The following is a 13,995-nucleotide window of genomic DNA, read 5'->3' on the forward strand; positions in this document are numbered from 1 at the left end:
TCCCAGGCTAACAGATTTTGAATCTATGGTTAGAAGGATGCCCCCTTTTTCTCAGTGTATCCTTGGAAGGGAGTAGGTTAACAGGCGATCATTTTATGCTGCCCTGAAATCTGAATTGGTGTCTCTGGAACGTCTTGAATCACTTAGGGTGGAATTGGTTTCCCTCCAGCTGAATTCAATTTCTCTTTTATGATTAGTAGTGCAGTTACTATGATACCACTCCTTGTCCATCCCAGCTATTTCTGTGGTTCATTTGGGACCTGCTGCTGTGTGTTAGGTGAAGGGAGTAGACATCTCTTCTCTTTGAAAGAATCTGTGGTTCCGTGGTGAGAAACCGATTCTCCAGGCAGATCAGTGATGTGAGGCCATGTTGCGAGAGCATCTATGGTGATGATATAGAGAACAGGAAGAGTGGGACTGCTTATATTTGATCAGGGATGTGGATGAAAGGGCCTTGAATGGAAGCCTGGTGTAAGAGGCTACAAGGTGGTTTAATCCAGTCTTCCAAATTTGTGTCCCTACCTTAGGGAAATATTTATCCACTCTTGGACTGGTGATCAACTAGGCCTTTGGTGGAATTTTCCTATCCATCCAGACTGCAGAAGGCTCCTTAGGCCAAGAATTTACAGAGGCCTTTCCTGGTGGGGGACTGCGCTTTTGGCTTTTGGTCAGCATTGTAGCCCAAGAATGAAGTCAGCTCTTTGCTAACATTACTCTGTCTCAGATGCTTGGTGGCCACATTGGTTGGTGGCCACTCTGTTGCATGATGTAGATTCAGGACTTTGTTCTCCATACTTGTAGGAAGTCTTGTTGATGAGCACAGTTTTAGGCCCTTGCAACTGCAAAATGCTTCACCTGACAGCACCAGTCAGTGTGGTGTGGAACTTGCAGAGCCTTAGATTCCATGGCAGAGCTGTGGAAATAGAGTGTGCATTTTAACAGCACTCTCAGGAGCAGTGTGTGCACCAGGGTTTGAAAGTACTGTTGTAGGCTGCCCTGAGTCCTGGCTGTGTTCAGAGTTGCCTGGTGGGGGAGGTGGTGTCTGTGGACTGGAAGAACCTGGTTCTGCTCTCCTGAATTCTGATTTCATATGATTTGGGTGAGGCCTGGAGCTTTTATATTTGTAAAAGGCTCCTCCCTAGTTGATAATCACTGATAGACAGGTGATTATGTCATGTTGTGTACTAGGTAGTGATGAATCAAGGTTATGCATAACTTGGGGATAGGATGTGGTTTTGGAGGGGAGGAAACTGAAGTCAAGACAGGCATCTCTGCAGAGGTGACCTTTGAGCAGTCTGGAATGTAGAGGCTGCCTGCTTGCAAAGACCTGGGCATAGAGGAGTCCTGGAAAAGGGCTGAGATGTGAGTATCAGAGCAGACAGAAGGCCTGCGATCAGGGGTGAGGGAGAGCAGAGGGGCCTGTGTAGAGGGGTGGCTTAGGTCCAGATAGCACTGGGCTTTCTTTACCTTGGGGAGAGAGTTTGCACTTTGGCTGTGGAGTGGTGCGAAGTTGTTAGAGGGTTTGGGGCTCAGACTCCCATGGTCTGATTTCCTCTTTAGGATGTACTTTTTATTAATTTGTATCTGTGTGTGACACTCGGAGTGCAGATGCCCTCAGAGCTCATGCAGCCAGAGTTGTAGCCACCTGTGAATTGCTTGGTTGTAGGTGCTGGGAATGAAACTTGGAACCTCCAGAAGAGCAGGAAGTTCTCTTACAATAAGCCATTTCTCCAGTCACTGCATCACAGTTTAAAGACATTTCAGTGCTTGTTCCTAGGCCTAGGAGAAAAGTGGGGAGACCAGCAAAGGAGTAGGGGTTCATTTGGGTGTTGCGGTGGTGGCAGTACAGAAGTGTCATTTGAACTGGGTGTCATTCCCTGATACTTGAAGCATGGGTCTACTATCATCTCCAAGGTAAAAGTGGCACTGTCCAGCATGCCTTAGTTGTAGAGACCAGGTCTACTGTGAAGATTGGCTGGCTGGAGGACTTGTATTGAAAGCAGTCTTTTTCTGTTTTTGTTTTTTGTTTGGTTGGTTTTGGTTTTTTTTTTTTTTTTGTGGGGTGGGTTTTTTTCGAGACGGGGGTTTCTCTGTATAGCCCTGGGTGTCCTGGAACTCACTTAGTAGACCAGTCTGGACTCGAACCCAGGAATCAACCTGCCTCTGCCTACTGAGTGTTGGTATTAAAGACGTGCACCACCACACCTGGCTATAACTAGCATTTTTATGAGCTCTAATTCTATGTAAAGAAAATGTGCTTTTGCCAGTTGGTTGCCTAATACCAAATGGTCAGCACCGAAGCCAGACATATAAATAATATTATGCAGATTGTGCAAGCTCTGTTTATATGTTTAGGGAATATACATATATGTATAAAATAACAAAGGAAAAGAGAGGTTATGAATTTGAAAGAGAGCAAGCAGGGGTATGTGGGTTGGTTTGGACGATAGAAACGATGAGATTATATTACAATTTCAAAAAATAAAGAAAAGAATTTATAAAGTAAGAAAGCATTAAATGGGCTCATTTAAGATTATTTCTTTTTGGGAGAGATCATATAGGCACTATGGAATCATGTGACTCTGAGTTTCAGCAGTTGACAAAACAGGAGTTCTGACCACTCTGGTTGGTTCTTCAATGTCCTTTCACTGTAAAGAGGTGGGTCGGTTTACTTAGTGCAAGCTGGTGTCCATTGAGTCTCTGCAGGCCAGCTTCCATTGTTGTCAACTTAGAGGAGCCAAGACTGACAACTCCAGAGATATCAAGCGCTAACCCCTGGGGAGGCATTAGAGGCCCTTTTTTAGAGGCTTTTCTTTTCTTGATTTACTTTTTATTCAGGGCTTCAGGGTGGCCTTGAACTCTATGTACCAAATATAACTTTGGATTTCAGATCCTCCTGCCTCTGCCTCCATTTTGGAAGGCTACAATTACAGCATGTGTTATCATGTTTGTTTTATGTGGTGCCAGGGATCAAACCCTGAGCTTCTTGAATGCCAGGCAAACATTCTACCAACTGAGCTGCCTCTGTAGCATCTAGAGGCGTTTACTGAGAGGCCGTCACTGCCACGGTGTGAGTTGTCTAATAATGTACCTGGTCCCTTAGGGCTGTGGGTTCCAGAAAACCATCTGGGTTGTGTACATAAAGGCCTCATAGTGAATGGACTCAGGCTGGGTCTTCCAGGCCAGGAGATCTGAGTGTGGTGGCTGCTGCTTCTTAGAGGGGCACAAGCTAAACCATGCCAATTAAGGTAACTGTTAGGGACAGACCTTCCACCTAGGGCTGTCCTAATCATCAGGATCCATTCTTCTCAGATCAAAGAAAAAGTCTCCAAAACTAATACCCACAGGAACATGGCAGAAGAGGGGCTAAAAAGAGCATCAGAGGACACATTTGGTAAAACACTTGTTTTCTGGATATAATGTGACCATTGCACCCTGGGCAGTGCCATTCCATTTATATGCACAAGATCCAGCCTAAGAGATATTGAGTAATATTCCATCAGGCAGTACTAAGTGACCTTAGTAATGATGATGATGGTGATGAAGAAGGAGAAGGAGGAGGAAGAAGAGAAGAAGAAGAAGAGGGAGAGGAGGAGGGGATGGAGAGGGAGGAGAAATAGGGGAACTAAGAGGAAAAAGAAGACACAATGGAGACATGAAGGTGCAAGTGTCAGAGAGGATGTAGGTAGAGGTAGGAATGAGAGATAGAAACAATCAAGATATACTGCGTGCACATGTGAAATTGTCAAAGAATAAATAACAAATAAATAATAAACCTTCCAGTTCAGCTCACCCCTGCTTCCTGACTATTGCCTTGCCTCTAACAACCCTAACACTAAGAACCCTAATCCTCACTGTAACCCTCTAATAGCCTAACCCTAAGTCTAACCCTGCTTACTGTGAGGGAAATGTCTTCAGTATACCTTTTGAAGCGAGAAACCATTTCTTAATCTTGATCTTTTGAGATCGTCAGATCCACCTTCAATCTAGGCAATAGATTCTTTTGGCATCCTACATACATAAAAGACAATGAACAGGGTTGTTCTTTCATTTTTTATACTTGCCCTATTTTTGTATTTTAGAAAAGGTGATTTGCTAGTTTGATTTTTAAAATTGGCATTGGAAAGTACTTATTTCTTCAGAATTCTGGTACATAGTGCATATCAGCTGTAATATCCTGCTACATGAGATAACCCATCCTTGATTTTTCTAATTTCCCTTGGCCAAGAACCTTTCTATTATAGACATTAGAGAGACATTCTATTAAATTTCCTTTCTGTATCCACAGAGAAATTCATTCTGATTTGAGATATGTTTATCTAGAGAACCTGTCCTAATACAACTGTGGCTTTTCTCTACTTTGCCGCTGATTCAGAAGTGCTGGCTAACAGGAGGGCTGAGCAGTGTTTCCCTTACGTTTCTGGCTTTCCTCCCAGGGTTGGTTGGTACCTACTATCATCTGGGAAATGGAGCTGCAGTCTCCCTGAGCCCAGCACTGAGCTACAAACAAAACTCTTGTTTCCTAAAATCCCTCTTTAATGTTCATTGCCTGGGCACCCTCCCACTCAGATTGATAACCCCACTGCACCTTGGGTAATGGGCTATGCATGCTCTTCCCCTGGATTTCAGGAAGAAGGAAGCAAGTGCTGTGAGGCAAGCTCAGGCAAGGTCTGAAGTTAGGTCCTGGTAATGCAGGATCATTGTTCACAGAAAACAGGAGCAGGCAGCTGACTAGCCTGAGCTCGAATGTGTTGGGAACTAAAAGGTGGCCCTGGGGAAGAAAGGAAACGGGCGGAAGGCCCACATCCTGCCAGAGTTCCACATATGCTCTGGACAGAGATGTGGGAGAGCTGCCATTCACTCTCAACTCAGCCCCGGGTGGGCATCTAAGCCTTTGACCCACTCTTTGGGTCTGAAAAAGGGGCAGCCCAACCTGGGAGCCCCGGGGCTACTTTCCTAAAGCCCTGGGGTTATGGGAGAGAGGGATGAGGGATGAGAGGTTCCCACACCTGTGAGAGTGAGCACAGTGGATCTGGACTGGAGCACATGAAGGCCTTCCATCTGGAGAGTAGAAATGGCTCATTAGGAGAAAGCCTATCCCATCCTCCAAGCGCAGTGGGCCTTGATGAGCAGAGACATCCTATGGTTTTAGAGCTTTACTATAGAAAGGCAGGGAGAAAGAGAGAAGGTAGAAGAGAGAGAGGCCCCCCTAGAAGGCTAGAAGGGGGAAGGCTAGATAGAAAGAGTAAGAGGGAGAGAGGAGAGAGAAGAGGAGAGGAGAGGAGAGGAGAGGAGAGGAGAGGAGAGGAGAGGAGAGGAGAGGAGAAGTCAAAGAGAAAGGAAAGAGGAGAGAAGAGTGCAAGAAGTGAGAGCAAGAGAGATAGGCGTGGCTGAACAGCCCTTTTTATGGTCTTTACTGTTGCTAGGTAACTGGGGAGGAGTTTAGCCTGAAGGTCAGAAGCTTGGGACATTGCCTACCTGACTTTTAGCTAGGCTTCTCTTGTGGTGGCTGGGGTGGGGGTGGGGGGCTGTAACTTAGGCAGGAGCCTGAGTTCCAGAAGCATGAGGGAATTGATGCCTTCCTTGTCAAGTAAGTGAATTATCACCCTCCCAGGGTTCAGACCTCTGCTCAACTGGAGAACAACCTGTCTGTGCATAGCCCAATGCCCCACATGAATGTTGAGTTCTCCCTGAGGGCTGGGAGGGGTGAGAGTCCTCTTTGGGGACTGGCTCAAATGCTAATGTAGTGCAAACCACACCTGAGATATGGAAAAGGTGTGGCTCTGGACATGAAGCACACTTTAACCTTGAGGAAGGGTGAGGCCCACTGGCCAATCAAGATCTCCACAGGCAGACCTGCCAGTCAGACAAGGAGGCAGCATCTTCCGGGTGCCTTTCCCCAAGTTCACTGTGGCTGTGCAGGCTTGAATGGTTCTCTGTGTCCTGCTCTGAGCTCTGCTGTTGGGTGCTGTGAGAGGACCTCAGGGAAGCTCTGAATTCGAGACATGGTGAGCACAGGGTTACTGCCGACAGAGGGTAGGGGCAGGGTGCTGAGCAGTGGAAGCTGGGGTGGTGAGTCCTCTGGATGGGAAGTATAAGCCATATGTGAGCACCAGTGAGGTCTCTCTTGTTGCTCCTCACTTGCTCCATCAGGGGGTGACCTCTGAATAACTTCCCTATCATTGCCCAAATCCTTTGGATCTTAGTTAGGCTGGCTTGTGAAAACAAGGGTGGTTTCTTTGAGTCTGTAGCACACATGTTTAAACCCCTTTGTCCTTTAGTATACATTAAGAAGACAGGTAAAAATCTAATAGGTCTGATTTCATACATTATACTTGTTTTTGTTTTGTTTAGGTTTTGTTAATTTTTTTTCTGTTGCAGTTTTTTCATATTTTTTGCATCATATGTTTAGTGAGTTGATTATTATTTGGCAAAAGGACTTTAATAATTTCAGAATTTTTTTGTGGTTTTATTGAAAAATGATAGACCTCTGAGCTGATATTCTTCTATTCCAATCGTTTGTAATTTTCGCCATCACATATTTTGCAGAAATCCCAGTTGTTTATTGCCATGAAACTTTTAGAATCCACGTTTTTTGACTGAGATATCAATTTTTTCTCTTCGTCTTGAATCCCTGAGATTCTGTCTTTCTTTCCTGTTCTGTGGGTGAACCTTGCCTCTGTAGTTGTCAGTGTACAGGTAATCTCATGTCCTGCTCTTAGGGACTTAGCAACTGCTTATGTCATTTCCTGCCTCCATCCCCTGTGTCTGTTGTCAGGTGTGCTTTATATACATGGACCACCAGCTATAGCAGCTCTCTATTTTTGTTCCCTGTCTCTGTTCTCTGCACATGCACACTCTCTGTCATCTCTCTCCTCGTGGCTCTCTTTCTCCTCCCTGTCTGTGTGCCTGTCTGCAGGTCCTCTTGTGTACTTCTATCCCTTCCCCAGGTTCTCACTCCTCTCCCTTCCCCCAAGCAACCTCTTTTGCACTTTATCTGTTGCATGCTTTAATTTCTCAGACCTGCTGTGATGGCATAGCTTGGATTTCTTGGTTGCAATTGTTCCTGGCTGTTACTCTCTATGTTGCTATGCTGGTGTGTAGCCATCTCTGTTTGGGTGATTATTGACTTAGGTACTAGCCTCTGGGTTTGTCTTTTGGGGTAGGAGTTTTGTTCCTGGGTTACTCTTTGATGCATGGATTTGAAGAGTGTGTTCACTGACAGTTTCCTATCTTACTGACCTATTTTGTGGGTATGGTCAACAGGGGATGCTTTGTGATATTAAAAGCTGGGAGAAGCGACAGGCAGGAACAGAAGATCTTAGTAATCCACAAGGAGACATAGTCAGGAGAGAGGTCAAGCAGCCCATGGTGTTTAATACAATGTTGGAACAACTGGGAAAATTGAATCTGGGTTAAGAAATCAATCATGAAGTTGATGTATGGAAGCTTACCTTGTGTCCTTTCAGGCATGGAATGAGGTTGAACAGGGAGTATCTGCCCAAGTGGGGGCTGAGACACAGGGATGAGGCAGGAATGGATGAGCAGGTGGGGATTGTCTATGGTATCTATAGGAGGCTTGCATAGGAGGAGAGGAAATTTCCACTGCTACTCTTTTCCGGTGTTAAGGGCAGCTGATATTAGGGTCTGTAGTAACAGATAGTGAGGAAGGTCTTTGGACAAAGTCTAGTGTACAGACAGGCATGGTTGTGGTTAACCAGGAGTTTCTGTCTATAATCAGGGGATTAGGAACAGAGATGACTTTGTAAATCCCAAACAGTTTGCTTTTTGAGAATGTACATTTGTACATTCCAGCAAAATTCCCATGACAAAATCCCCTTATGAACAGCCAGTTAAGGTACATCAGCAGGGTCAAGCTACATAGAGATAACTAAGACCTCCTATAGAAAACAAAAACAAAAACAGCTTACCCATCATGGTTGACAGATTTTTTTTTTTGTCCCCACCTTGCTTGGTTCCTGCACATTATGCCAGACATACACTTTTTAAAATATTAACAATGCTGATTTGTATGCAAACTCCCCAATCTTGTTGTAACTACAATAAATACTCAAAACCTCTAGACTTGATCTCTCAGTTTGTACCTAATGGGAGTTTGACTGCTGAGAGTCCTTGTTACTGAGCTCATAAAAAGACCTCTGTGTGTTTGCATTGCAATAGGCTCTGTGCTGGTCATTGCAGTTTCTGTGAGTTGGGCATAAAACTTTGATGCTTTGACTGGAACCCCAAGACCCTCAGGACTCCCATCGGAAGGGTGAAAGACCGTTATTAGGATGCGTCATTATGTTCTTTGTGTCAGTGACCTGTCTTTCAGAACTGTGTCTTTGTACTTTGGTTTTTTGATTTTTCTTGAGTACTTGTGGAGGGAGATGAACAAAGTGAATGTGGAACTCTAGGGAAGTAAAAATTCTGGAGAAGAGTTGCAAGGTGTGTCAACTTGACAGAGCTGGAGTTATCACAGAGAAAGAAGATTCAGTTGAGGAAATGCTTCCATGAGATCGAACTGTAAGGCATTTACTCAATTAGTGATCAAAGGGAAAGGCCCCTTGTGGGTGGGACCATCTCTGGGCTGGTAGTCTTGGTTCTATAAGAGAGCAGGCTGAGCAAGCCAGGGAGGCAAGCCAGTAATGAACAGCTCTCCATGGCCTCTGCATCAGCTCCTGCCTTCTAACCTGCTTGAGTTCCAGTCCTGACTTCCTTGGTGATGAACAGCAGTATGGTCATGTAAGCCGAATAAACCCTTTCCTCCCCCAGTTGCTTCTTGGTCATGGTGTTTGTTTAGGAATAGAAACCCTGACTAAGACACTAGGTTATCTCCTTCTTAGTGGCAGCAAGGTCAAAGTCTGGATCAGCCTGCTCCAAGGCTGAGGGAGGCTACAGAGCATGAGAGCGTGACCAAGCAAGAAAGCAAGGCAGGAAGTAGTGTTTGTCAAATGTTTTTGCTTTCATTTTCTAGCTTTAGTTTCTAGTCTGAGCTCCCAGTGTGGTGGGCTGTGATCTGACAGAACCATGTAAAACAAACATTACCTGAGATGCTTCTGCTCAGAGGAAACCATCACAGCAGCAGAGTTGCAAGGTAGAACAACAACAGCAACAACAGCAATTGTTTCAAAAGCTGATTTTGCTGCTAGACAGAATCTCTGGTCTCTTTTGAAGGAATATGGAAACTATCAGAAATTGAGATGACAAAAGTCATAGAAAGCTGTACATGGAGCTTAATCGGTTCTTCCTGTATGGTCTGGAGTGTTGACAGTAATGCAGCCACACGAAGTTGAGATCATACTATTTCAGTGGAAAATAGACTGAAAACTTTAGGAAGAGATCATTTTGTGATATTTTGGCAAAAAAAAGCACCAAAAAATTTTGTACTTGGCTTATGCCCTGAGATATTGAGCATTGAGTAAAAATTATTGCCTGATTTGTATATTTTTATTCTATTGATAAGTATTTGTTCAATCTTCCTATTTCTTTATTCAAGTTACATTCTAATCGGTACACCCACCCTATTCCACCTTCCACAGTCCCTCATCACTGACTCCCTTTTATCTAGCTAGGGAGGGTGGGAACCACTTGAGTATCCCCTAACTATGGCATGTCAAGTCTCTGCAGGGTTAGACACATCCTTTCCCACTGAGGTCAGACAAAGCAGCCCAGTTATGGAAACAGTTTGCACAGACAGAAACAGCTTAAGGGACATGCCCCGCTCTGGATGTTGGGGACCCCATGAAGACTGAGCATCATATCCACTACATATATGGTGGGGGCCTCCATCCCAGCCTGTGTGTGCTCTTTGGTAGGTGGCTCCATCTCTGAGAGTCTCCTAGGTTTTGGGTTAGTTGACTCTGTGGGTCTTCTCATGGACTTCCTATTCCTTCAGAGGCTGTCAATTCTTTCCCCAGCTCTTTTAAAATACTCCCTGAGCCCTGTTCAATGTTAGGCTGTGGGGCTCTGCATATGTTTCAGTCAGATGCTGGATGGAGACGCTCAGAGGGCAATGATGCTAAGCTACTATCTGCAAGTATAACAAATTATCCTCAGTAATGCCAGCCTTGGTGCTTGCCCAAGAAATGGGTTACCAGTTGGGCAGGGTATAGTTTGGCCATTCCCTCAGTCTCTGTTTCAACTTTGTGCCTGCCTTACTTGCAGACAGAACAAATTTTGGGAAAAAAGGTTTTTGGTTTTTTTGGTGTACTGAACACTTCACTGGTGGTTCTGCCTGACTGCAAGATGTCACCTCTTCATAGTCCATAACTCAGTGCTATCTATCTCAGCTAAGATCACCTCCCTAGCTGCATTTGTGCCCTCCCATTCATATTCTTAGGCACATTCTACAGGTGCCCCCACCCTAACCCCGCTCCCTCCCAGCATCTGCTGATTTCATTTCATTTTCTTGGCTCTCTGGCCTTCCCTTGTCTCTTACCACACCTGCTCCTAACACTCCCCTTCTACTTTCTTAACTACTGTCCCATCCAGTTCTCTCCCTTCCATCTGCCTCTTCTGTCTCTTTCATACCCCGTTCTGAGTGAGATTCAACCATGCTCATTTGTGCCTTGTCTTGTTTAGTGTCTTTTGTTCTATGAAGTGCAGTGTGGGTATCCTGTACTTATGGTTATTATTCACTTGTAAGTGAGTATGTACATGCATGTCCTTTTGTGCCTGATTTACCTCATTCCAGATATTAGTTTCTAATTGTACCCATTTCTCTGCAAAATTCATGATGTCCTTGTTTTTTATACCTGAATAGCATCCCTTTTTGTAAATGAAACATGGTTTTTGTGTCCACATTTCAGTTGAGGAACATCTGCAGTCTTTCCTGTTTCTAACTGTTATAAATAAATTGGCTATGAACTTAGTGTAGCAAATGCCCTTGTGGGTATGCGCCTATGAAGGTACCCTAAGTGTAGCACTTCCTCCGGCTTGCTATGTTTTAAATTAATGGAAGGAGTATTCACAGTGTTTCCTCATCTCAGGATGGAACCTTAAACAAAACCTGCTGCAAATGTGATCCAAGGGAGGCAGGGTCCATTAATTTAGAAGCCAAACTTCACAGGATCATCTATATTGTGCCACTTCTGAAAAATGAAAGATGAAAATAGCATGGTCATAGATTCTTTCTCTATGGTTTCAGTTTAGCATCATTCCAGCCATCTTTTGACAGAGTCAACATCCCAGGAAAGACTCTGTGAGAGTTCCTTGCATTTAAGTGGTGAGGTTGATGCTTGAGTTGCATTTTGTGACCACAGGTTGTGGAGAAAACTAACACATTGAGAAATATGCCATGGAGAGATGCTTACAGGGAGATGAAGTACCCAAACTGAGAGATGTATGAGAAGTTACAGGAAGAGCACCATCTATGCCTTTAGGAATTGAAGTCCAATGTGTTTGAGACAAAGCTATATGATTTGGTGTTTGCCCTGCTGTTTTTCTTGCCTTTGTCCAATCTTGTCTCCCTATGTGCACATTCCTATCGATTTGAATGGGAAGGGGTATTCTGTACCATTTTATGTTGGAAAGATATAACTTACTTTCTGATTTTGCAAGATGTGGCTGTCAAGATATTTGTCTTGAGTATCAGCAGCGATTTTAGACATTTGAACCATGCAGGAGCCTTTCTAGATTCATCTTGGGGAAGATGAAAGTGTATACACACTCAAAAATTTCCCATTTCTTTCTTTCTTTTTTTTTTTGTTTACCCTATAGTTTAGATATTCATTATCACCCTGATCACTGTTCCTACTCTAGGTCCCTGCCCTCACAGACTCCCTCTTCCCAATCTCCTCTGTTTCTCCTTTGAGCGGGGTTGGGTCCCCCTTTGTACCCCATGAGCACATAGATTATACTCTGTTTTTTAGCATGGCATATGCTCGTGACATCAATACTGCCTGAGGCTTCAGAGTCATTGGATTCTGAGTGTTGATATTTCCCCAAACTCTTGTGTTTGTTTTGAAATTTTTAAATAAATAGGAGTGTTTTGCCTGTGTGCGTGAATATGAATATCATGTGTGCCTCATCCTTGGTGTTGTTGGAAGGTGGACTCAGACTCCTGTTCATAAAGCTATGGGTCACGTAAATGCTAGTAATTGACCACCGTTATCTGGAAGACCAGCAAGAGCGTTCCATGGCTGAGTTATCGCTCTCTCCTGCCTCATGTTACTTTTCATGTTCAACACTTATATTACTAATATTTTCATCTGTCCATTGGTCCATTAAATGTGCCTTGATTGCTAGTAAAGTTTTAGTAATGTTGCAGTTTAAAGCATAACACTTCCTGTTTCTGCTAGATGAGTACAGAAGTGCAGGGAATGTATACTTCTTTGTAGGAACTGTAGTAAACAACTGAGTTCTTTCTATCATTTTTGTCTCCGTGGTTGATTTTTGCAGTGGAGTAAGGGTATTAGTATGCAACCTCTGCTGTCCTGGAATGTGTTACATAGAACAGACAGGGATCCAGCTCAATGACATATACCTGCCCGTGACTCTGGGATTAAAGACATGAACAAATACACCCTGCTTGTCCATGATTTTTCTTGTTAGTGATTCTTCTTACAATTTCTGGGATGTGTCCTCAGTACTGTTGATCTGTTTCACCCTACATCTCCCTCTCAATTGGAATTCCTCTCGAAAGTCTTTACCCTATTTATTTAAAATGTTCATAAGCAACACAGGTGAACCTTCAACTCAATTTCCTTTAAAATGTTATGGTACTTACATTATAACTCCTGTGTCAGGAAGTCAGTGGAGGAAGCACCAGAATTACATGAATATATGGTCAAGGAAGCGTACATTTACTGTACAGTGATGTCAGTACCATGCTTTGTGATGTACACATGTATGGGATATTTTAGGATGCAGTGACTTATGATGATGTGCACGTGAACTTCACTGGGGAAGAGTGGAATTTGCTGGATCCTTCCCAGAAGAGTCTCTACAAAGATGTGATGCTGGAGACCTACTGGAACCTCGCTGTTATAGGTATGACTGTGAATTTTATTTTGCTTTTCAAAATAGTGGGAAGACATGTCTCTTGGTTAGTGATGGTGCTCTGTTATTTCAATTGAGAACAAGGAAGACTGAGCTGAATAAATAGTGTCCAGTGATGTGAAAATTCACAGTACCTTGAATTTTGCCTTATTTCCAATACTATATCATTCATTTTTCTGATACTGTCTTTTAGGCTACACTTGGGAAAACCATCATATTGAAAGACATTGTCAAAGTTCAAGAAGAAATGAAAGGTAATTTTCATGTGCAAGCTGATGCAATTATGCCTCTGAGGAAATTTTACTATTTTATGGAATCTCTAAAGAAAATCAGGAGTGTAAAATGTCAATACTTCAAGTGTAACTATAATTACAATATTCTTTTTTTTGGGTGTTATTTATTTATTTATTATATGTAAGTACACTGTAGCTGTCCTCAGATACTCCAGAAGAGGGCATCAGATTTCGTTACTGATGGTTTTGAGCCAACATGTGGTTACCAGGATTTGAACTCAGGACCTTTGGAAGAGCAGTCTGTGCTCTTAACCACTGACCATCTCGCCAGCCCTAATCATAATATTCTTAAAAAAATGTTCTGCCTCGATGTAGTTATCTGATTTATCTATCAAAGCATTCCTCAAGACAAGGAAACATTGCCTTAAGAGATACCTTTATTCAATTTGTACCTCTATTAGACCTAAACTGATCTGACAATGTGTATAGACTTACAAGACTTAGATATTGAACATCGAATAGTGATAAATATATATCCAAAACCTTCTGATAAGCAAATAATCCATGGGAAAGTTGGTGATACTCATATTCTTATACTGAAATTGATCATTTGTTTAGGGTACAGTTTATGAGAGTCAAGAGTGTTGTCATAGGAGAAACCTTAAGTCATATATTACATGTCCATAAGGAACAAAAAGTGAAACAGTGTGGATGCAATGTGGAAACCTTTCATCTGTTATTCTTCTTTCAATATATATAT

The 13,995-nt window shown here is 43.2% G+C and overlaps 1 protein-coding gene across 3 annotated transcripts in view; it reads left to right on the forward strand.

The window, feature by feature from the left end:
- Gm40847 (predicted gene, 40847) overlaps positions 1-13,278 on the forward strand; it is a 220,459-nt gene extending 207,181 nt beyond the window's left edge. The window contains exons 1-3 of one of the 3 annotated variants that reach the window (XR_003950230.1): positions 5,879-6,008; positions 12,867-12,993; positions 13,196-13,276. The gene's annotated coding sequence lies outside the window, so the exon portion shown is untranslated. Of the gene's footprint in view, positions 1-5,878; positions 6,009-12,817; positions 12,994-13,195 lie in introns of those variants that run through there. The other 2 variants (XR_003950229.1, XR_003950228.1) reach the window with 2 other exon arrangements.
- The last annotated feature ends 717 nt before the right edge of the window (positions 13,279-13,995 follow it).

The sequence above is a fragment of the Mus musculus genome, chromosome 12 (genome assembly GCF_000001635.26).
Source record: "Mus musculus strain C57BL/6J chromosome 12, GRCm38.p6 C57BL/6J".
In the NCBI taxonomy this organism is placed as follows: Eukaryota; Metazoa; Chordata; class Mammalia; order Rodentia; family Muridae; genus Mus; species Mus musculus.